Source organism: Bidens hawaiensis, unplaced genomic scaffold, assembly GCF_021521415.1.
Source record: "Bidens hawaiensis isolate Kalapana, Puna unplaced genomic scaffold, B.hawaiensis_p1.1 tig00020127_1, whole genome shotgun sequence".
NCBI classification, from domain to species: domain Eukaryota; kingdom Viridiplantae; phylum Streptophyta; class Magnoliopsida; order Asterales; family Asteraceae; genus Bidens; species Bidens hawaiensis.
Window position 1 is genome coordinate 333,299 of NW_027493062.1, and position 25,325 is coordinate 358,623.

Consider the following 25,325-nt stretch of genomic DNA (forward strand, 5'->3'; position numbering starts at 1 on the left):
GAACCAAGGTGTAGTTGGAAGACGAACCTCAGGACAAGCATCAACCTCTGATCAAGCAAGGAGCCGTGCTTTTGTGAGTAATTTGAATAAAGCACGTCATGATCCAAAGGTGGTGTCAAGTATGTTGTAGTTTCAAATCAATAGGCACCAGTGATTTTTTTACGGTCGTCGATAGTAGTTAATTCCTGCTAACCTCCTACCCTTTGGAAAGAAACGATTAGTGAAACTATAGAACCCTATACTGTAGAATCGCTAACGGTAAACCCCTATTGGTTAACTAAATTGTACGGAATTGTCCTATTATTCTGAACGATTAACTTTCCTTATCGACCTACGACCAGTAAAACAAAGAAGTTTTGACGTAATAGTTAGCATGGATTGGCTAACTCAACAGGAAGCAGAAATCAACTATGAAAAGAAGATGATTAGAAGCTCTCTTTCGGACGATGAAGCGATTAAATACAGAGAAAAGTGTACGGTATTATATTGTCACTCAAATCTCATCTTGAGATGTTATAATATTTACGACAAGAAGACGTGGTGTATTTAGCAAACGCGTTTGCCAAAGTATTTAAAAGAAAACATACAGAAGATATCCCGGTGGTACGCGAATTTCCACAAATTTTCCCAGAAGAACTTCCTGGATTACCGCCAACCCGACAGGTCGAATTCAGAATCGATTTAATACCTCAAGCTGGCCCTGTTGCTAAAGCATCTTACCGACTTGCGCCAACTGAAATGCAAGAATTGTTGGATAAGATTTTATACGACCTAGTTAGTCACCATGGGGTGCACCAGAGTTATTTGGGAAATGAAGGACGGAAGTGTTAGGATATGTATTGGTTAGGGAGAATTGAATAAAGTGACGATCAAGAATAGGTATTCACTTCTTCGAAGTGAACGATCTGTTTAGTTAACTGCAAGGGACAATTTATTTTTTTAGAAAATTGATCTTAGATATAGTTATCACCTAATGAGAAATCCGAGAGGAGGACGTTGCAACAATAGCGTTTCGGACTCGCTACGGCCATTATGAATTCTTAGTTATGCCTTTCGGGCTAACAAATGCGCCGGCAGTATTCATGGAACTCATGAACCGAGTCTGTAAACTTTATTTTGACAAATTTGTCATAGCATTCATTAATGATATTTTGATATATTCGCAACGTAAAGAAGAGCACGAACGACGGTTAAGAAAATTGTGGAAATGTTAAAGCAAGAGGAGCTGTACGCGAAGTTTTCGAAATGTGATTTTGAATAAAGAAGGCATAATTCCTTGGTCATGTTGTAAAGCAACAAGGATTTCACAAAGATCCAAATAAGATAGAAAACATTAAAATTGTGCCAAGCGCCGATTTTAAGTCTCCCCGATGGAGACGATGGTTTTGCCGCGTATTGTGACGCATCGCGTAAAGGGTTAGGATGCGTGTTGACGCAGTATATTAAGGTTATAGTCTATGCTTCCCGACAGTTAAAAGTACACGAGTAAGATTACACTACTCACGACTTAGAACTGGGAGCGGTTATCTATGCACTTAAAATGTGGAGACATTGTCTCTACGATACGAAGTGCACCATCTCCACCGATCATAAAAGTTTGCATCACATATTCGATCAGAAAGAACTATATATGAGGCAACGAAGATGGGTTGAGTTGTTAAACAATTACGACTGTGACATCCGTTACCACCCGGCAGGGCTAACGTCGTAACCGATGCCTTTAGTAGGAAAGATCAGGTTAAGCCATTGCGAATGAGGGCGTTGGGGATGATAGTCCAGTCGAAATTTTCGGATCTGATTCGAGTCGCTCAACGTGAGGCGTTGAAAGAGGGACAATTGGAAAAGGAGGAACTTTACGGCAATGAGAAGAATTTCGAACAACGCGTGCACGAAATTCTCCACTTCAAAAATCGGATTTGGATCCCGACCCTCCATGACCTTCGTGAATTAATCATTGACGAAGCGCATAGATCGAAATAATCCATACATCCAGGATCGGATTTGACTATTGATGATACAGATCTCTGAAAGGATGTTATTAATGACCGAGAGTGGAGAAAGATATGGTTACGTATGTTGGTGAAAATTTAAGTTATGCAAGAGATAAGGCCGCATACCGAAAACCCTTGGGAACGCCACAATAACAGAAAAATCGCCAATGATAGTGGGAATAAATTACATTGGATTTCGGGATGCAAATTCCCAAGATATATCAAAGGCATGAGGAAAATTGGGTAATCGCGGATCGATTAACCAATCCTCGCATTTCATTCCAATCTATGACGATTACCACAATGAATTCTTGCCTAAATTCATGATGGTGAAATGGTATCTCGTCGTGGAGTGCCATTTTCAATTATCTCAAATCAAAATAGTCACCCTACTTCCATTATTGGAAGGCGGGGAAGGAAGCATCGAGAGCTTGAAGCTTTTTATGGGTGAAGTAATTATCACCAATTTGTTAAATTGAAAATGGGCGTCAATCAAGCCATAAGATTGGAATTGATTCGAGAAACAATCAATCGGATTTATAATACTTAAGGTAAGTTGAAAGCAGCGCGAGATTGGCAAAGGATTTATGCCAACATTCAAAGGAAACCATTGTCACTGGAAAGAGGTGACAAGGTATTTTTAAGGCATCACCTTAAAGAGGTGATATGAGGTTTGGCAAAAACCGAAAATAACTCCGTAATATATTGGACCTCATGAAAGTATTTCCATGATTGGTCATTTAGTTTATCGATTAAAGTACTCCAGGGGATAAGTACTATACATGATGTTTTGCCATGTATACGGATTGAAAAGTGCCTAAGCAATGAGGCAACGAAAGTACTAGTAATAGAAGTACTCGTAGAAGACATGTTTGATATCATAACTAATTCCGTAGAGATAGTAGACGGGAAAACTAAACAGTTTGGACATACCAAGCGTTATTAATTAAGATTAAGTGGAAATTCACAGCGAGGACCAGATTATACTTGGTAACGCGAGGGTGAATTCTGAAGGAAAAACCCCCCACCTTTCTCTCGGAAGGGGATAGTGGGCGTGTAAAATTTCGAGGACGAAATTTCTTAACGGGGGGAGAATGTAACGATTCCGACGAAACCAGGTATACCCTAACAGGTAGACAATAGTTACGTTATATTTAACGTCGGGTACATGAATTACCATAGTAATTGTACGAGAATACATGGTTCACTGTATTGATTGTACGTGAATATATAATTCATCGTATTGAATATGCGATCAATCGATCGATAGTTATTGAAACCCGAACGAATCGAGGGTTCAATTATAGACGATATCTATAAATTTAGTGATTTTACGAAGCATTAATGCTTCGGGATAAGTAAAGTACGGCACAGAAAAAGAATTTCGATTTAATGGTACGTCGGTACATTAAACGAAACCTTCAATACCAAACCGAGCAAGAGATGATCGATCAAGCCGAAAAAGATGCGCGATAATTAATAATATGATGTTTTAAGTTAATAAAAGTCATGGTTTAAGTTTTTAAAGTTTTTAAATCGGTTTTATATAAATTTCATTTTTAAGCCGAAAAACAACCGTTTTAGCCTCGTTTTAAGCCGAATTAAACGTTTAACCGAAAAACGAACTGAACCAGATTATCCAAAACATTATCCAGATCATGGAAATCCAAATGAGTGGACTAGATTGAACAAGTGGGTCCCACCCCACCCATCCAATAGTTCCGATCGGAACACACACACCCACAAACCATTTCATTTTCTTTTTTTCACACACCCAACTCAACAAACCTTCAACTCTCTCAAACCTTTGATCAAAAACCCGAGTTTTCAAGCAAGAACACAAGGTAAAAACCGAGTTGTAATCGTGTTTATCTTCTTTTCTTAAGTTTTCTTTCAAGAAAATGAGGTTTCAAATGAAAAATGGGTGAAAACCCGAGATGAAACCGATTCTTGCATGATCAAGTGATGTATACGGGTTATACAAAGGATCTTGGTCCAAGAAATGAGTTAAACGAGTCAAAAACGAATTTTTACGGTTAAATCATTGTTTTTGGGATCATAACCGAAACCATGAAAGAAATGGCTTGATCGTGAGTGTAACTTGCTTGGTATTGTGGTATGTTGTTTGTAGGCTCTGTGTAGGCGGAAAGACGAGTTTGTAGCTTGTAGTGGCGGAAAACGAAAGGTATATTCGGTTTTTGTCGGTGTATGTGTTTTTGGACAGATTGTTGGTCGTTTAGAGTTAGGTCATGAAATTTTTCAGGGATATTCTACACATGAAAATATGAGTTCTGTGAATATTTGGTAATTTTTGGATAAAGGATGAATATTTGGTGAATTTAATGCTCGGTTTTGGCCAAAAATGGTGAAAAACAGTTAAATATCATGAAAAATTCTGGAAAATTGCAGATAAGCTTTTCATATCATGTATAAGTCACACACAAAATTTGAGGTCCGTTGGAGAAGTCTAAGTAGGCTTTTCGGATAAACGAGTTCTAGGGATTTCTAGCTCGGTTTTAGTAAAAATGGCATTTAAAGGAAGATTTTGGTTTTGAAAAAATTACAGGGGACTATGTGAATGGCAGGGGACATCCAGGAGAAATTTGGGATTTTTCTAAGATCGTTTGGTATTTACGGCATATTTAGTGTTTAAATGGTGTTTAAAAATAGATAAGTAAATTTTAAATATAAGAATTAATTCTGGAAATATTTTTATAAAATTCCCCACTGTTAAAAAGTGATTTGTGCAAAATTTCAAGATCCGAGAGTAAACGGATAAGTATTTGTGCTGATTATCAAACTTTTAAAGTAAAACGCGTAAACCGGTGAAGTTCGCTTAAGCGAGCTGACTGGTGTACAAAAACCCTAAAAATGAACTATTTTCATATAAATGAGCTAAACAAGTAAAAATAAATCATCCGAAAATAATTCGGATGATTTGAGTAATTTTAATCTATTTTAACAGTTTCCGGTACGCCAAAGACGGAAACGGGTCCCGCGGCTAATCGGGACGTCTAAACCGAGCTATAATTTCACATTTTAAATTAAATTATCAGACAACCACTATTTTCGGGTCGTGTGTGACCAAACTCATTTTTGAAACATAAAACGGATATTCGTGCTAGGCACGCAAAACGAGAAAACGATTAATAGAAATTGTGACCATGGAACTCTAAACGACATCACAATCTGAGTCCGGAGAAGTATTTCTGGCTTAACATTGCCCCCGGAACAGGTACAGTACTGGGATAACAGAGTCCCCAGATGTACCGATTGATAAGGTTAAAGATTATATAAACAATGATTGTATAATAACGATCGTAGGGATCATATTACAGATTGGACGTGTTAATTGATAATGATTGTTGTTACCTGCTTGCATGTGCTAAGGTGAGTTTTCACGAGCCCCTTTTACTGAACTGTTTTAAATATTTTCCCGGGGCGGAAAGCATGTTTTTATCAAAGTGTTTCAGTACATGCTGACGCATGGAAATGAACGTATTTATATAATGTTTATTGTACGGGAATCGTACGGTAATGAATTAAGATGGTAATTGTCTGAGTTGCTAACAGTGTAAGGCCCGAAACAGTGTTCTGGGGTAACCGAGTTCCCAGAGGTTATTAAATGTGTTCTGGGGTAACCGAGTTCCCAGAGGTTATTAAATGTGTTTCTGGGGTAACAGAGTTCCCAGAGGTTATTAAATGTGTTTCTGGGGTAACAGAGTTCCCAGAGGTTATTGGAAGTGTTCTGGGTTAACAGTGTCCCCAGAGGTTATTAAAGGTGTTCTGGGTTAACAGTGTCCCCAGAGGTTATTAAAGGTGTTTACGGGTTAACAGTGTTGCCAGATAATATTATATTATGATATGGATTTATCATGGTTTACTAAAATTGTGAAACTCACCACTATTCGTAGTTGACCCGTTTTCTCACATGCTTTTCAGGTACAACTAAGATAAAGTGATTGATTACGTGCTAAGTGCTTGATGTGTGTAAGGTTTGCGTGCTGGACGTTAGGATACATTATAACAGATAGAATTATGAATCGTATCGTATGATGTGTGTATCACCTAGACGGTAATGAAAGATGAGATAATGTAATTTTGAAGTATATTAATGCATTCGGTTTTCTTTATAAAACAATGTGGTTGATATCAGAGGTGTCTGTCGCATCCCCTGTACGTTTCCGCTGCGGTTACGGGGTGTTACACCTAAGAAGTCCGATTATCGAACACAAGGACACGTGAGAATGCCTAAGAAAACTAAACCCTAGAAAAGCCCTTCCTAAGAATAATATTTTTTAATTTGATTTTTAATAATTAAACTACTTGACCTAAATTACTTTGACTAAATTAATTAATTTAACTTAACGAAACTTGACGAAACACTTAATGAAACTTAGAGACTTAACTGCAAATGGAGAAAACGTCTACCTAGGTAAGAATCATATTGAAAGTCTAACAATCTAATGGATTGAATGATCTCACGAAACCGGTATCTAAAGATGACACAACTAAGGCTTGCTCAAGAAAGCTAGATCATCTCTCGGTCTCACTAATAAACCCTAACTTACATTTAATTGATTTTAAGAACAAATCAGGAAACGAATTGCTAAAGTGTTCTAATGTCGACTCACCTCTCGGTCTCACCGACACACGACCCTAATGGAAACGAATACTACGCAACCAAGGATAGAGGAACCAGTTGGCCTAACTTAAACTAGATCAACTAATCGCTCACAAACCCAAACCCGACAAGACTCGAACCCGCTCTCGCGCGATCCTAATCCTAACAAGTAAAAGCTATGAGACGAATTTACTTCCTATCACCTCTCGGTCTCTAAGAAGGTGCCTACCCGGCTGAATTCAATCAATTAACACACCCACTTAAACCCTACGGTTGTACACCCCGCAAAAAATCTCTAAACACAAAGTAAAGAATCAAACAAGCTACAATCAATCAAAACTAGTTCAACTAATCGAAGCAAGAAGTTTATGAGTATAATTAATAAAAACACAGCCACTAAACACAACCTAACTCAATATTAAACCAAACTTTCAATAACAAATCAAGTCATGATGATCAAACAATCCATAAAACTCACTAAAACCTAACAATACTCAACAAACCTAGGTAGAACTAACAAGTTTAGCCTATCATAACTTTTGGACAGCATGTATAACTCAATGTAAACACCATATTAATCATCACAAACAATATTAAAATCATCAACAATCAATGATAATCAATAACTCAAACCCTAACTCAATTGCAAAAGAATTCAAGTTTAAAGTTCAAAATTAAAGAGTTATGAACACTAACAAGAACACAAAGTTTATGAATGTTATACTCAAGATTAGGGCTGAGTTTTGTGATGAGGAGTGACCCTAGCTGCTGTCCCGAGTTATCCTTAGCTTACTTCTTCTTCCCTTTGCTCAACATGATGCAAAAACGACTTTCTTTGGAACCCTAGAAGCTGCCGATCGGAAGCTTTTTGGCTGGTTGCTGCTGATTTCGGGATTTAGGGGCTGGTTAGCATTTTTTTGTTGTTAATAATCTTATATAATATCATGTAAGGCTTTGATCTTGTGGGCTTGGGTCGGGCCTTGAGTTTTAGTCTTCAAAATTGATCAAAAATGCCTCTTTTCTCTTCCAAAACCCATACTTTTTCTCTTGTAAAACTCATAACCTACAACAAGTATTAAGCTTTGTAAGATCATGTTAAAACGAGTTAAAATCATCAATTTTTATATAATTAAGCACTTAGAAGATGATAAAATGGTGCGGAAAATAGGTGTGTTTTACAACACATCAGACAAATAAAGTCAAAATCCAATTTACTACAACAATCCTAGTATAAACTACAATTATCTTTACTAAACAACATGCTGATCAATCTGGACAAGTTTTAAGTCATCAAAACTGATTTTTTCAACCAACCAAACATGCAAATAAATTACGAAATAATTCGCACATATACCTTCAAGTATTAGGTACATCATACATTTTTCTTATAATTTTTCAATATTCACAATCATACAGAAAATTCATACTCTACAGCAACCTATTTTCAGCCACTTTATTAACACAACAGAATATAAATATTTGTCAATACTTCTATATATGTCCAATTGATGCAAGACCAACTGGATTGGATTCTTAATTCAATCTAGGACATTTCAGAAGTCGAATCACTCCATTATCCATTTTTAATTACAAGTTACATAATTTACAATGCATCTCCAAAAATTTCTTTTTTAATCAGAATTGCAACCCGATTTTGTAAATTAATAAAAGCTAGTAAAAAAAATCCAAAAATTATGATTTCTGACTTTTAGAAACCTAGACTCAAAGTACTTAACCTTTGTAACAAGAGTCAATAAAAAATACCATATTATCAACAAGTTATATGATTAACAATCTAGATCACAAAATCTATCAACAAGCAGATCCTAACCAAAACTTACAACAATCATGATTCTTATATCTCTATGATCCTAAATCATAAAGGAATCATTTTATATGGTTAAAAATCATGTCTTTTCATTATTATACTCATTTAATCAAATAACAAATATATACATATAAAGGACTTAAACCTTTATACTACAACACAATAACCAAATCAATAAGATCAAACTTGGTCAACCTTGGTTTATTTTCAAAATCCGATTATTTGGATACTGGTTTCATGTATATAAGATTAGAACATAAAAAAAACGTAAGGTAAATATATATTACATATGATTACCTAATGTTTTATCCAAGATTCCAACACACTTGCTTCCAAAAATCACCAAAATGCTTATGATCTTTGAGAGAGTTTTTTGAAAAATAAAGAGTGTGTGTGTGTATGTGTTATGGACGGCCAAGAGGGGGGAAGGAAAATTTATAACCCCCCTTTTTATTTACACAATAATTTAGTCTTAATTAATTAAATTAAACTTTAGGTAATTTTATTTTATGTGTGACATGTACAACCTTTAAAAAAACATTTTCTAAGTAATTCTCTAATCTAAAGTTTAATAGTTCGTCTAGCTAATTATCATGTAACACACTATATGTTGTATCATTTTATTATTCAACTTTCTTATAATATCATATAAGCATATAACAACTAGTCATGTAACGTATTAAGCATGTAACAAAATTATACCCATCATATATTATACATGTAACATATCATGTTTATTATAACATGTGTGACAAGTTTATTATTGTAGTTACCAACAACTAGTTACTCTTACTTAGGTCACCAACGACACGACTGACTCGATGTATGCATACATGACACTACATGCATGGGAGTTCATTAACGTAGTTAACATAACTAACTGGGTTTAGTTAACGGAGTTAACCTAAAATTTGGCAGTTGTCACACTTGATAAGCCCGTGTTCACTAATTATCCACCTGTTCCAGTGGGTTCCATTACTTTCTGGCCAATCATCACCCCCAATTACATCTCTCCGAAATGGATCCATCACTTTACGGCCACCACCACTATTTAGCGGCGGAACCATAGTTGTCGCTGCTTCCATCGTCTCCGGAATCCATAGCCTCCACTATCTTGGGTTCTGTCATGTGAAAAGGGTTTCGACCGTTTAGGCTTCCATATGAGAAGGGTTCATCCAGATCCAGTTCTGATGGTGCTGCCTTAATGGTTGATTGTTTTCCGGCTTGTTCCTTCCATTATTCAGGCTACGGCGATGCCTGTTCCTTGTATCGGAATGAACCGGGTGGATCTATGGTCGCCGGAAAGTTGTCTGTTTTAGAAGGTTTTATGGTCGCTGGAATGTTGGTCGTCGGAAAGTTTCCAGTTGAAGGGTTTATGGTGGAAATAAGTTGTCTGTCGTTTAAAGGCTTTAGGTAGGTCAGCTTGTATATTATACCAATTTGTCTTTGTATGTATTATACCAAGTTTTCTATGCATTACCCAAATCAACTTTTTCTTTTTTTGTTATTTTTATTTATTTTAATTATTTATTTATTTTAATTATTTTAGTTAGTTTGGGTAATTAATATAAGTTGGGCAATCTTTGTAATTTATTTAAATCTACTTGGGGTAATTTGTGTATTATATGTAATTTGTGTAGTATATGTAATATGTGTATTTTGGTTAAAAACATGAGTTGTTTTATTAATTTGGTTAAAAACATGAGTTCAATATTCCTATTTTACACCTTTACATAAAAAAATATTTTTTTATAATATCAAATTTCTTTTGTTATAACTTTTTAGCTTTAAAGTCAATAAATATTAGATTTGGTTCCGTTTTTATCGTGGTTGGGTAATTATTGTAATTTTGCTTATTTGTGTAATTGGTGTGCACTTGGATAATTTTGTATGTGAAATTTCAGCTTTCTAAAAATTCATTTGTTTTTTGTGTTCGAAGATGGATTTTTGTGTAACAAAGATGATGATGTTGATATTGAAGAAATGAAGAATAAGGTGTAATATATATATTTGTTGTAATTTGTCTGTGTATGTTTTTCACATATTTACTTGTATTACACAGTTACTTGTATTACACATACACATGTTTTCAAGAGGTTATATGTTTATATGTGGTACATTTACCCGTGATATATGTGTTAAAGAGTTTATATTTTTGCTCATTTTACATTTTGCCAGATTTACATGTAATACTTGTACTTCACTTAGACATGTCTTAAAGAGTTTACATGGTTTATAGTTTTTACATTTTCCAGTTTACATGTTTTACATTTAGTTTACATCTTTAACATTTTCCTTTGAAAAGAGAAACACGTTTCCCAGCATCAGTATTCACCTTTTGGAGAGAGAGAGAGAGAGAGAGAGAGTTAGTGGGAAATGTATTCTCACCTGAAAAAAGATGTTCCCACATGCCAGGAAAGAGAAATAGGATGTTCAAATCAATTGTAATTTGTAATTTGCCTAAACTACCCTTATGCCCACATTTTAAACATAATTTAGATATTTCAGGTGGGACCAGTTTATTGTACACTTCTCAACAATTGATCTTTAAGATCAATGGATAAAACAAATTTTCATAGATTTTACATAGAAATGAGTTTTTATTTTAACTTATCCCTATACACACATACATAGATATATACGCATATACATATATAAATATATACACACAAATTCATACACATATAAGCCAATTTTTGACTTTCCAAGGTACATACATAAATATACATATATGCATACAGTTATGCTTACACACACAACCATACATACATATGTACATAGATGCGTACATACCTAAAAAGAATTTTATATCCTTGAATAAATAATTATTTTGTTATACATACTAATTACTTTGTTATTGTTGTTATACAAAGTCAAACAAAATCAACAAATGCATCTAATTATACATAAAAAGACTATTATATAGATACATACATACACACATAAAAAGACTGTTACCCATGCATAAATAAACATACACACATGCATCTATTTATACAAATACAAAGTCAAACAAAGTAAAAAATGCAACTAATTATACATAGTAATTATACAGACCATTATGCCCAAACAGTTTATTACTTAACATATAAACACACATACACACAAATTTTGTTCCTTAAACATAAAGATTGGCATTGCACTTATAATTGCATCCCAACATACATAGATACCAACATGCATATTACATACATATATACACAATCACAAGTGAATAGACAATTATGCCCCTGTAAACATATATCCAACAGATAGTTGTGCCCAACAGATATTCCAACGTACATATTACATACATATATACACAATTATATTTATGCGTGTATACATATTACATGCCCAACAGACAAAGACATATAAACATAAACACATGCACACATTGTTCCTTAAACACATGCAGACATACATACAAGCATACATAAATATTAATTTAACATTAGTTATCCGTAGTAGATTAAGCTAACATAAGTGAATATATTACACATTAGTGGTTATATTAAATGTTAGTGCATAATTTATTGTCCGGAGCTGATCGAATAAGCTATGTGTAGTTTAGTCAATACTTTATCATGTTATGGCCCATTCTCTGTAGATTGTATAAAGAATGGAGTCCACTCGTTAGACTAACAAACCTATTCATTAAGTTAGGAGCTCATACGCTAAGGATGAGGCTTATGAGGCTCATTCGTTACTAGAGAGAGCCCATTCGCTATGGAATATAGAGAATAGGAAGCCATTCGTTAACAGGACCCCCCATTCGTTAGTTATGTTAGCGAATGGGGGCTTGGGCCTATAAATAGGCCGATCTTGTTCATTTGGGCCAAGAGATCTTGGCCTCGTTCTTTAAAGTGATGTTATGCTGCCAGATTCTCTCTACAATGATAGGCCTCTTCGAGGTACACATCAAGGCGGATTGAGGTTAACCATATGTATGTATGCATGTATAAATCTATAATCATTCGGTTATTATCAATATACGAACAATCATTTAGCTCGATATCGTTCTATGTTATTTATCGTCTCGTAGATCATTGATGTATAAAATTACAACTAGATCTTGGCTCGTATAACGCCTTCACAATTGGTATCAGAGCAGACTATTGCATACATGAATTCGTTGCTAAATTTTAATTTGAGACGTGTTCGTCGTGTTCTTTGTATTCAAGTTACTGTCTAATCAGTTTTGATGTGAATCAGTGGACGGGCGTTAAAATTGATGCTTGAATCGTATTTGTGAAGTGATTCCGAACCTTTGTTGATGATCTGGTGATGTTAATTAAAAACATTTGATGAATATTTTGTAAGGCCCCGTTCCCGGTGCCCTACTTGTTGGATTTACTCATAAACACAGTTCTATATATCAAAGTGAATTAAAAACTTTTCACAGAATATAAAAACATCAAACATTCATATTAAAATCTTGTCTTTAAACTTTCTAATTATCTTAGCATAAAACATAACTTTTCTTCACTAGATGCCAGTCAGCTCAGTCCATGCCATGTGTCCCCTTCAAGCCAGCTCCTTCATCCTATTTGCCTGTGTTCATACTAAAAGTCAGTTACGCTGAGTGAGTTCTAGTTAGTCAGGCAACATACATTTCATACTTATACTTACATATATGCATCTGAAGATATACATCATATACTTTACCTGTTACCTTTCTTTCTTACATTCATACATACATTCCTTCACATCATCACACTTTCATACTATATGCATGCTATCCTTTATGTCTCAAATATTATTAGGGTTCGGTCCCTTCTGTCTCAGATATTATTAGGGTCTAGTTAGTTCTGTCTCATATATTATTATGGTCTGGTCCCTTTTGTTTCAGATATTATTAGGGTTAGGTCCCTTCTTTCCATACTACCCTACATACTTTTCTTTTCATACACATTTCATTACATACTTTCATACATACATAAATCATACTAGGCATACTACACATTACCTTCCATGGAGATGCGTGAAATATTCGAAGATCGTTCATGCACCGACAAGCATTCATTCATAACATCAATACAATAACTATCACATCAATCATTATCACATACACTTACCACTTAAGGTAAGTGTATTAACATTCACATTGAGTATGCACACAACCTCGAAAGCATAAAAAGGAAGTGGGGCTAGAAACTCACATGGGTCTTGTTAATTTCTGAATTTATAGTAATTATTTTCTTTAACTGGGCTAGGCTAAATGTATAACAATTACACGTATCGATTAACTAACCCTACCCATATCATTAAGGTTTCATTAGAAACTTCTAAGTATGGGCTATTTTAATCGAATATTCAGTTATATTCGAATGACGTATTCTATGCGAATGGACTTTCTATTCGAATGGGCTTTTTAATCGAATGGAATTTCTATTCAAATGGTAGATTCTGTTTGAATGGACTTTCTATTAGAATGAATTTTCTAATCGAATGGACTATCTATTCGAATGGCAGATTCTATTCGAATGGACTTTCTATTCGAATGGTAGATTCTATTCGAATGAATCCTCCATTCGAATCAAACTTCTATTCGAATAAACCCTCTGTTCGATTCAAAACTTCTATTCGAATGGACCCTTCATTCGAATCAGATGGTATCTGCACCTTTTTCCTTCTTTTTTCCCTTTCTTTCTTTCCATTCGAATACTCTTATTTCGAATACGTCCACTGCAGCCTATTAATATCATTATTACTACATATAACAACATCTATTCTCATATTTCCGTATTATATCGTCTTTTAAACACTTTCATTTCTATCCTTGACTAAGATCTAGCTTACCTAGGAATAAAGTTTAAACCTTTATCGATTTCAACCCGTTTAAGCTAGATCTAGGGCTATTAAATGAACCGTACATACTAGCGAGTCCACTAAATCCACTTTTAACATCAATTTAACATTTTTCTCACATAATAAGGTCCGATTTACTATCCTACTAAGTTTCATGCAAAACCGACTTCGTTTACCCGTTATTTTCACAAACCGAACATTACCCATTTTACCCGAATTGAACCAACTAACCTGTTTACTCACAAGTTCATTACTTTATAAATAATCGTGACCCGTTCTATCATCCTACCAATTTTCATGCAAATCCGTACACGAAAAGTAAACCTTTTTAGGAAAAGCGTACATTTGAGGTTTATGTTTGAAATCACTCGAATACACCAAAACCATATCAAACGAACTCAGAATTGAGTGATTCAAGCGGACACGGAACCGTCTCGTCTCTGTCTACAAACACATCTCCTCACATTCGCCGGAAAACGCTGCTACAGTGGCCGGAGGAGCTGAAAAGTCGCAAGAATCGTCATTTTTGAGCTGCTACGGTTTTGCTGATAAAACTCGGATTTCCCGATCTCTTATCGAAGATCTTATAAGTGAGAATATTCATTTATATGCCATGAACACTCAGTTAAAATTTGAGACCGTTCCGACGGTTAGATCTTCAGGAATCATTGTGTCTTTGTGGGCTATTTACTCAAAAACGGGAACTGAAGAAGTGTGTGTATTTGAGGTGTAATCTATGGTGTAGAGATTGATGGAAATGGAGAAGATTTGGGTTTAAGGGGTATTTATATTCTCTTAAGCCCATGGACCTTAGACCCATCTTTCCTTTTTAGTCCATATTTAATTCCATCATTAAAACCTATTTAACCTTCCATCTTTATTATTTTATTATTTCGTTTACTAACTCAAGTAAACTTTTCCATCATAATTAATTAAAATATTAAATATCATATCTATAAATTTCGGGATGTTACATATTTAAAGTTTTGGAAATGATAACCGTTTTTTCGGCGTTGTAACCTATTTTCCAACGAGATTCAGTTTTCCGGCAACTATAGTGGCTTCATTCTCTTGTTTTAACAAATTTCAGTCCATTCTCTAATGGACTTAGGTCATTCGTTATCATTAGCTATTACTTTAGCATACGCTAGATCCTTAGCGTATGATCTCAATCGTTAACTTGTTTAGCGATTGAGAACCTTCATAGCGAATGAGTATATCTATAGCGAATGAGACCCTATTCGCTCAATGGTAGAAAATGAGGATTAATTATAGAGAATGTGGACCATGTCAGTGAATTAGGACAAATGTTTAAAGAATGAGGATTGTTTTGTGTACCACACGGAAGATGGGTGTCCCCGATAAAAAAAGTATTTTTGGAAGTTTTTCTTGATTGAATTTTTTTGTGATATTCCTAATAAGAGGGGCATTCGTTTTGAATTTTTTGCCACAATATTTTCCAGCCGACTTTTCAAGTGTATCTACCGGCCGAGGGGGAGAACACGATTAATTTAAAGAGGAGTTTTAATAGAGATTGTTGATGTTTGTTCAAGACCTTGCCGAAATTGTTAAGAGAAAAGGGTGATAAATTTTTTAAGGAGTTTGTTTGATTAGTTTCTTCTTACGATTGCAATGGTTTCTTGAAAAACTACTGCAAATTCAGGTGATAATACATGGTTTTACAGTTTGACTAAATTCAAGACTAAATGATTGCAACATTTCTTCGATTGTCAATTGATTCATCCGGGATTGATAACCTGACTATGTTGGCTATGAGTGTCCGTTTGTGTATTTCTTTCTGATTAACTTAGATCTTGACAATGTTGGCTACAGGTTTTCGGTGGATTACTTCTGTTGAAGGGGAAAATTCTTGAACATGTCTTAGTGCATGGAACGTCTTTCACTTAGGTCTTGTTAGGTCAATTAGATGATGTGTGTGTTGGGGTTTAGAAGATTATCAAATTCATATAACCATATTTATATGAAAAATGCAGCGGATAAATTAGTTTTAAATCTTTTTATTTAGATGAATATAAAACCGATTTTATATGCAAAACCCAAAACCGGATCCATATACGAAACTACACACCATCAATGTAAACCAACCATAGGGTGTTTTCAAAACACTACCTTTTGAGATGAATACTTGAAAAAGATAATGATACTGAATGGCTAGTCTTCAAAGTAGAAGATCCTCAATCTTGTATACCCTTCAAGCTTCCAACAAAGCACCTTCTCTTTCTAGAATTTACCTACACTTGCTAAAGAAAAAAGACTCCTTCCTTTTGTTCCTTCTCTTGGCCGAAATTACAAAGATACAGAGAGGAGAGAGAGAGTTTTCAAAATGCATGCACTTGAAAAAAGTTATGACTTGTGTTGTTCCAAGAAGGAAAAGAGAGATGCGTGTGGTTTAAAAGGAGGTGGGAGGCCTCCAAGGAGAGTGGTCGGCCCCCCTTCCCCTCCCTTTATTATTATTATATTATTATTTTTTATTTCCTTTAACACATGGTTTATTTGTGTTTATAACTTTGTGACATGTCACATATTTAACATGTCGCTAGTTACATGCAACATATCATAACCTTTATTTTATGTACTATTTAACCAACTTAAATAATATCATAAGATAATCTCTCTAAATAAATCATCCATATAATTTATTAGTCTCTCAAATACAGATATTTAGAAACCCATTTTCTAAATATCGTAAGTGTTATTATTTATTTACCGTGATCATATAATTTTTAAATAAATATTATTGGTGTTTGTCTAGCTTGTTATTGGGTATGACTCGACTTAGATCATAACATACTAGCCACATCAATTTTAATATGTGTCTTGGGCAGACCGAGTCCAATAGTTTGATAGTAGTAAAAAGTGTTAAAATGTCAAATATATGTGTATGTGGACATATACGGCGGATATGTCACATATCCACCGCATATGTAATAGGTTATCCACTGGCTTTGAGTATTAACACCCGTATATGTTGGGTAAGAAAAAATACGCCGGATGGATAATTACATATCCGCCAAGTATATGTGATATATACAATGGATACGTAACTTATCCGCTGCATATGTGCTGTCCTATATATGTGTTTTATGTTTTTTAATTTGTCAGACTAATGGATCCAGACCTTGATTGTCATATCTTCTGATCCATTAAGGTCAAGCTTTATAACTGTCATATCCTTCTTGTAATCAACCACTATCATTTAAGATTGAGGTGTTTGTAAGTCCCGAATCTGGATCACTACAATTATAATATCAACAAACAAGTATTGGTGCGGAAATCCAACACTTGGTGATTCAAGAACACACGCAAACACAAACACGTAACACGGGGATTGCTTCAAAACACACGTATGTATTATATGTTGGGTGCTTAAGCTCTTACAATACTCGCACGTCTAGTACCTCGTAGACGGCCCAAAAAACAAGTAAATGAACAACCAAACCCTATACAATACATGCACTATATATAGGGAACCAAACACATAAGCGCAAACTGACCAAAAGCCCACCGAGATCTCTTAAGAGATCTAGGCTTACACATTAAACCCGTAGCCCAAGCCCACATAATATAGACTAAGTACAAACCATACAAAACTAGACCCAACAATCTCCCCCTTGGTTTGTAGCTTGGTCTTCAATCATGCTCTATGTAATCAATATCAGCATCTTTCAACGCGCCAGCCCAAAACTTGCATCTGATAATGGAAGCAACCATACCAGTGAATTCTTTAGCAGCCGTTTCAAAAATCAGATCAGCAATTATCTGGAATGTATTGAGGGTCTTGATGTCCTTTTCTCCAAACTTTAGTAAATCTCTTGGATCAACAAATCTATACTGCCCTTTTCCTTTCTCCAACTTGACAAAAACTGTGGCAGTTACGCTATCATACATCCAGAACCTCATGTTGTCCAAAGTGCCATCTGGAATAGCTTCAGGTATATGAATATGAGTGGCCTTGTCTGTAGTAGGTCACATAACGTTGACCATTGTTTTCCCTGTCTTTGGATCCTGGACCCCCTTTGCTTTCTTCAGAAAGGACTCTGCAGTTTTCATATTTGGAAAGCCTCTGTCGACTTGACTTCTCAGAAAATTCCAAAAATCTATACCACGTTTATCATTAGTTGGGTTGGTGAAGGGAGAGTTTATCAGGTCACTTAGATCCACCTTTGTCCAAGATCCAAAATCTTTCATCTTCTTGTAATACTCAGTGGTCCTTGACTTCCTCTTACCCCACCACATGTTCTTATCGGCATCGAAATCCCATGACACAACTCCCGAACGATCGCCATATTTGTCTGAGAAGCCTTTCAGGAAAGTGACAATGAATTTGTCTGGATGATCTAGTGATTGGACATTTTGATTTGAGTTCTTCATTACCAGCAACCTTTTCTGAATTCTATCAGACTTTTCTTTAGAGATTGGTGGCGCGCCCATATATTGTTTCAGTGTCTCAGACTCATCAATGTTCTCTACAGGGCGAGTAGTAGAGCTGCCACCTTGATCAACGTTGGGCGTTTTAGAGACCACATCATCACTGCCTTTAAACTCATCTCCAAATTTTTGAAATAATTTTTGTTGGAGGTTAAGATACAAAGCCGTTAATTCTCACATGTTGGACTGTAGTTCTTTAATCTTGGTGTCTTTATCAGAGTTGCCTGCTTCTAGTTCTTGAATATGTACATCTTCGACAATAGAATCTTGTTCGAGCTCAAAGACTCGACGTTGGAGAGCTTGTACGCCATCCTGAGCATCTTCTAATACAATGCCTTTGCCTTTATTCTGCATAAATTTTTCTTGCATGGCAAGAATTTGGGCAACTTTATCAGAAACACTTGAACTTGACTGACCTTGTTTTTCTGGGCCTGATCAACTAGAGGGAGCAACATTGATTAGTGCATCAGCCTCACCGGTGTGAGGAATACCTGACTCAAAATCAAAATTACGAACAAAGTCATCAAACGCCTGATCTTGAATCAATGTCTCAGCAGTGGGTGCGCTTGGCTCAACATGGTGGGTTTCTGGAGCATGAGATTCTGGTTGGTGAATTTGTTGTTGTGGGCTAGTGGTTGCAATAGATGTTGGTGTTGCAGTTGTTTCATCTTCACTCACCAGCATGCCAGGCCTTGGATCTTTCTTTCTTCGTTTGTGTGGAGCGAGGTCGGCGGCTGGATCTTCAGCAATATCTTCTTCAATGTTTTCAGAAGCTATCTGAGGAGGCTTCAGAGCAGTTGACTGAAGTTATGCTTTAAATCTTTCAAAATCTTCTAACTCTTGGGCACTCGGAGCAGTCTCCAAGTTACGATGTTCTGTTTCTTCATTTTCATCATCAGAGATCTTAAAGGTCGCAACACGTGGTTGAGCTGATGCCACATGCTCATCAGCAACCTGAGCTACAATTAGTTCAACCACTGTTTCAGCAAATCGTCTGAATTTTACCAAAGCATTGAGACCCTGATACACTATCTTGGATCCTTTTCTTGACTGTTTCATTAACCCAATGGTGTTGGGTCCCATTGACTTCATATCCAAAGTATCAACAGACTTGACGAGATCGGTGTAATGAGAATCGAAGATCATCTGCAAAAATCTTGGATACATAAGGAACATCTCTTTCTTCTTCCCTTTCAGATTGCTCATCATTTCATTGAAAACAAACTTGGAATAATTGTAATTCCAATCCATGATCAGAGCAGTGATAGCAGACATTTGAATGTGGCTTATCTCGTCAGACCCCTTTTCTACCGGACACGCATGTGAAAAACGTGTGAATTAAGAACCTCTAACACGGGTGAAATAGCTTCTTGATTGTCGGAGGATAAGTACCCTCGTAACCCATTCTGGTGAGGATCTCTGTAACGTCAGCAGTGGAATATTCTGTCGGGTAATCAGGTTGATCACCAAACAGCAACACCTCTCTGATGATAGCCTCGGTGATACTAACTGGCTTCTTTTGAACTTTGGAGTCTATAGACATGACTCCATCTTGCCCTCGTTGGTCGAATGAGGCATTGTTCCAAAACTCTGGGATCATCTTCTTGCATATAAAAGGATTTTCTCGTAGTGCTTGAGAAATCCTGCACGTGTTGAGACCGGCAATCATAGACTTGATTTCTTTGTGAGCCAGTGGTGGATCATATAGGTGTCCAACAATATTATGCGTATCGACAAACTTTAATGGAGTCTGATAAGCCATTACTGCACCAAACGAATCAAGTTAGTAAAATAAAATAATTTGTTGATTTGGGCTTAAGAATTAAAGATTTTAGCCCAATAAATTATTAAGGGACCATAAAAACACAATAACAGTATGGTTTAGGCCCAACAGTGAGCTTTAGGCCCAACTGGAGAGATCTCGGTCAATGAGGTGAGTTCTCGGTCAATATCTGAGTTTTCGGTCAACAAAAGTCAACAAAAATCAACCGAGAACAAGAGTTCTCGGTAAACACCTAACCGAGAACAGGAGTTCTCGGTCAAGTCTAGATGATCTTGGTCAACGAAAGTCAACCGAGAACACATTGACAACTGTTGACAGAAAACCCTTTGATTTCCTTCTTGGAAAGAGTGTCATCTTCTTCAAGTGGCCGAGATCTCCATTAAACCTGCAAAAATCCATTGAGCTTGTAATCGAAAACCTCCATTAACCCTAAGAAATCAACCATAAAATTAATCACAGATCCTAATAGTCCATGATTCCGATTCATCCATTAGTCCATAGAATTCGGCTATTTCATGTGTCAAAACCTAGAAGAGCACAAGCCTTATAAAGATTAGATCGAATCCTTTTACCCATTTACATGTGAAATAATCAATGTGTACCAACAAATAAAAAAGGTTATTCAATCTTATGCAATAGAGCTTTCGGTTGCCAGAGTAATTTGATAGAGATGAAGAAGTAGGAAAGAATGAAAGGTAGAAGATAAAAAGTTTTGGGGTTTTACTTGTACCCCACCCAACATGGGCCGAGAACCCACAATGGGCTCAAAAACATTCATTTAGCCCAGATTTAGGATGACCCAAAAATTAGGCAGCCCAACACCCTTCTAAAACCCATATTAAGAACAAACTCAGTTAATTCAAACGTTCCGATGAGAGTAGATTCGAGATAAAAATAAAAAAAAAATTAATAATAAAAAAAAGGATAAAAAAAACATTAACATACAAAGAAAATCCCATAATTTTTATAAGATTGGGATCAAATTTCAGTTTCTGTAAAAATAACGTCCTTTTTATGCAAAGATCCAAACATGAAATCATATCGTTTAAGAGGCTGTCACTAGGATTCATGCTCAGCGTTATTATGACATAAAGAGACAGGTTGATAGCAGGTGTAAAATACTTAGCATGATTTTCATTGTATATGTGATATGGATTAGGATTGAGTTCGGTATAAAGCTTAGATGGACATCACTCATGGATCTTTGATGCCTCATATCTCTTCTCAAAGTGTATTTGGCTTTCCCCAGATCACCCCAATTTGACTCCAACCCCTAGTACTTGATCAAAAGATTTTATATATGCAAACAAACATGAACTTTAAGCTTTAAGGTTGAACGTTGGACTTATGTTGAGTCAAGATTTGACCCAAAACTGACTACAAGGAAGATTGGAATCTTCTCAACCTCCTCAGATATTGTTAAGTATGGAACCGGGCACACCTGAGACATCCGAGCAAGGTTTTACTTAGCCGGGCATGATATTTTGCCTATCGGGCAAGCTTATCTTCTTGAAGTCTTCTTTAAAGGATATCCGGGCAGGTTCACTCTTTAGTGTTTACCCGGGCAGGGTTCGCTAGTTAGTGTATACCCGGGCAAGGTTCTCTATATCAAGAAAGTTTGTTCTTCATAGACGAGTAAGGTTTACTTCAGAGTAAGCTCTTGGCTAACCAAGCTCATGAAGCCAAGTGATTGAAGAACAAGGTTGCTAGTAAGTTTATATCGGGCAAAGTCTGATATAATCAAGAAGATTGAAGTCTGCTTGGTAAGTATTTTCCTTTGGAATATACTCCAAGTAAAGCATACCCGAAAAACTGTTCCTGGGCACACTTCAAGGTTACCAAGTCTAACAAGGAAGGCAGAGCACAAAGTCTACTCGGAGAAGTTTACTTCTACAAAGCCTACCCGGAAGACTTGTTTTACACTAAGGATAGTTTTGAAAATGTAATATGAATATGTACTACTTATTTAGGGAATGACAGCTGTCTAGGGTTGTCAGGCCTAAAAAAGGAACATTTAGGGCACGCCTCCAAGAGAGCAGCGACATAGACACTCATTAATTGTGAAAGAATATTCATAGAGTGACGGCTTTTCTTAGAATCGTACGGACATAACTTTCTGTGAAAACATGAACCGCATGAAGGGTCCTTCCCTAAATGTGGAAAATATGATTATCGGCAGGAAGAAGAATGTCGAGTGATAGTAGGCCACAGGTGTGGTAAAGATGCACGTAATGCCCTAATTGTAGAACCAATTGAAGCCATGTGAACCGGCAACCCCAACCCATTCGTGTACAACCACTTCGAACCCAACAACTTCAATAACAATCCATCCAAAGAAACCAAATTATGCCAAACAGTTGTACTTGCTATGAATGTGGCAGTACAGAACGTTTCAAGAGAAATTGCCAAAGTTGAACCAAGGTGTCGTTGGAAGACGAACCTCATGACAAGCATCAACCTCTGATCAAGTAAGGAGCCGAGCTTTTGTGAGTAATTCTAATAAAGCACGTCATGATCCAAAGGTGGTATCAAATATGTTGTAGTTTTAAATCAATAGGCTTCAGTGATATTTTTACGGTCGTCGATAGAAGTTAGTTCCTGTTAATCTCCTATCATTTGGAAAAAAACCGATTAGTGAAACTATAGGACCCTATACTGTAGAATCACTAGCGGTAAATCCCTAATGGTTAATTAAATTGTTTGGAATTGTCCTATTATTCTGAACGATTAACATTTCCTTATTGACCTACGACCAGTAAAGTTAAGAAGTTTTGACGAAATAGTTAACATGGATTGGCTAACTCAACATGAAGCTGAAATCAAATATGAATAGAAGATGATTAGAAGCTCTCCTTCGGACGATGAAGCGATTAGATACAGAGAAAAGTGTACGGTATTATGTTACCACTCTAGTCTCATCTTGAGATGCTATAATATTTACGACAAGAAAACGTGGTGTATTTAACAAACGCGATTGCCAAAGCATTTAAAAGAAAACATATAGAAGATGTTTCGGTGATACGTAAATATCCAGAAGTTTTCCCAGAAGAACTTCCTGGGTTACCGCCAACCCGACAGGTCGAATTCAGAATCGATTTGATGCCTCAAGCTTGCCCTGTTGCTAAAGCACCCTACCGACTTGCACCGTCCGAGATGCAAGAATTATCCAATCAGTTACAAGAATTGTTGGATAAGGTTTTATACGACCTAGTTAGTCACCATGGGATGCACCAGTTTTAATTGGGAAATGAAGGACGGAAGTGTTAGGATATGTATTGATTAGAGAGAATTGAATAAAATGACGATCAAGAATAGGTATTCACTTCTTCGAAGTAAATGATCTATTTAACCAACTGCAAGGGGCGATTTATTTTTAGAAAATTGATCTTAGATATAGTTATCACCAAATGAAAAATCCAAGAGGAGGACGTTGCAACAACAGCGTTTCGGACTCGCTACGGCCATTATGAATTCTTATTCATGCCGTTCGAGCTAGCAAATGCGCCGGCAGTGTTCATGGAACTCATGAACCGAGTCTGTAAACTTTATTTTGACAAATTTGTCATAGCATTCATTGATAATATTTTGATATATTTGCAACGTAAGGAAGAGCACGAACGACGTTTAAGGAAAATGGTGGAATTGTTAAAGCAAGAGGAGTTATACGCGAAGTTTTCGAAATGTGACTTCGAATACAGAAAACATAATCCCTTGGTCATGTTGTAAAGCAACAAGGATTTCACATAAATTCAAATAAGATAGAAACCATTAAAATTGGCAGTCACCCAAGGCGCCAAAGGAAACGCGCCAATTTTTAGGACTAGCCGGAGACTATCAGCGGTTTATTAAATAAATTTTAGCATTACCCAACTCATAATCCTTTGTACGACGCAAATGTTCAAATTTTATAGATGATAAGAGACCGCAGTCTCATATTCATCGAAGATGAGTCGAGTTGTTAAGCGATTATGACTGTGACATCCGTTGTCACCCCGGCAAGGATAACGTTGTAGCCGATGCCTTGAGTAGGAAAGATAGGGTTAAGCCATTGCGAGTGCGAGCACTGGGGATGAAAGTCCAGTCGAACCTTTCAGACCTGATACGAGTCGCTCAACGTGTGGCGTTGAAAGAGGAACAATTGGAAAAGGAGGGACTTTACGGCAACGAGAAGAATTTCGAACAGCGCGTGGACGAAATTCTCTATTTCAAAAATTGGGTTTGGAACCCGACCCTCCATGACCTTCGTGAATTAATTATGGACGAAGCGCATAGATCGAAATATTCCATACATCCGGGATCGGATTAGACTATTGATGATACGAATATCTGAAAGGATTTTGTTAATGACCGAGTGTGGAGAAAGATATGGTTACGTATGTTGATGAAAATTTAAGTTATGCAAGAGATAAGGCTGTATACCGAAAACCCTTGGGAACGCCACAACGACAGAAAATTCGCCAATGATAGTGGGAATAAATTACATTGGATTTCGGGACGCAAATTCCCAAGATATATCAAAGGCATGAGGAAAATTGGGTAATCGCGGATCGATTAACCAATCCTCGCATTTCATTCCAATCTATGACGATTACCACAATGAATTCTCGCCCAAATTTCTGATGGTGAAATGGTATCTCGTCGTGGAGTACCATTTTCAATGATCTCAGATCGAAATAGTCATCCTACTTCCAATATTGGAAGACGGGGAAGGAAGCATCGAGAGCTTGAAGCTTTCTATGGGTAAAGTGATTATCACCAATTTGTTAAATCGAAAATGGGCGTCACTCAAGCCATAATATTTGGATTGATTCGAGAATCAACCAATCGGATTTATAATATTTAAGATAAGTCGAAAGTAGT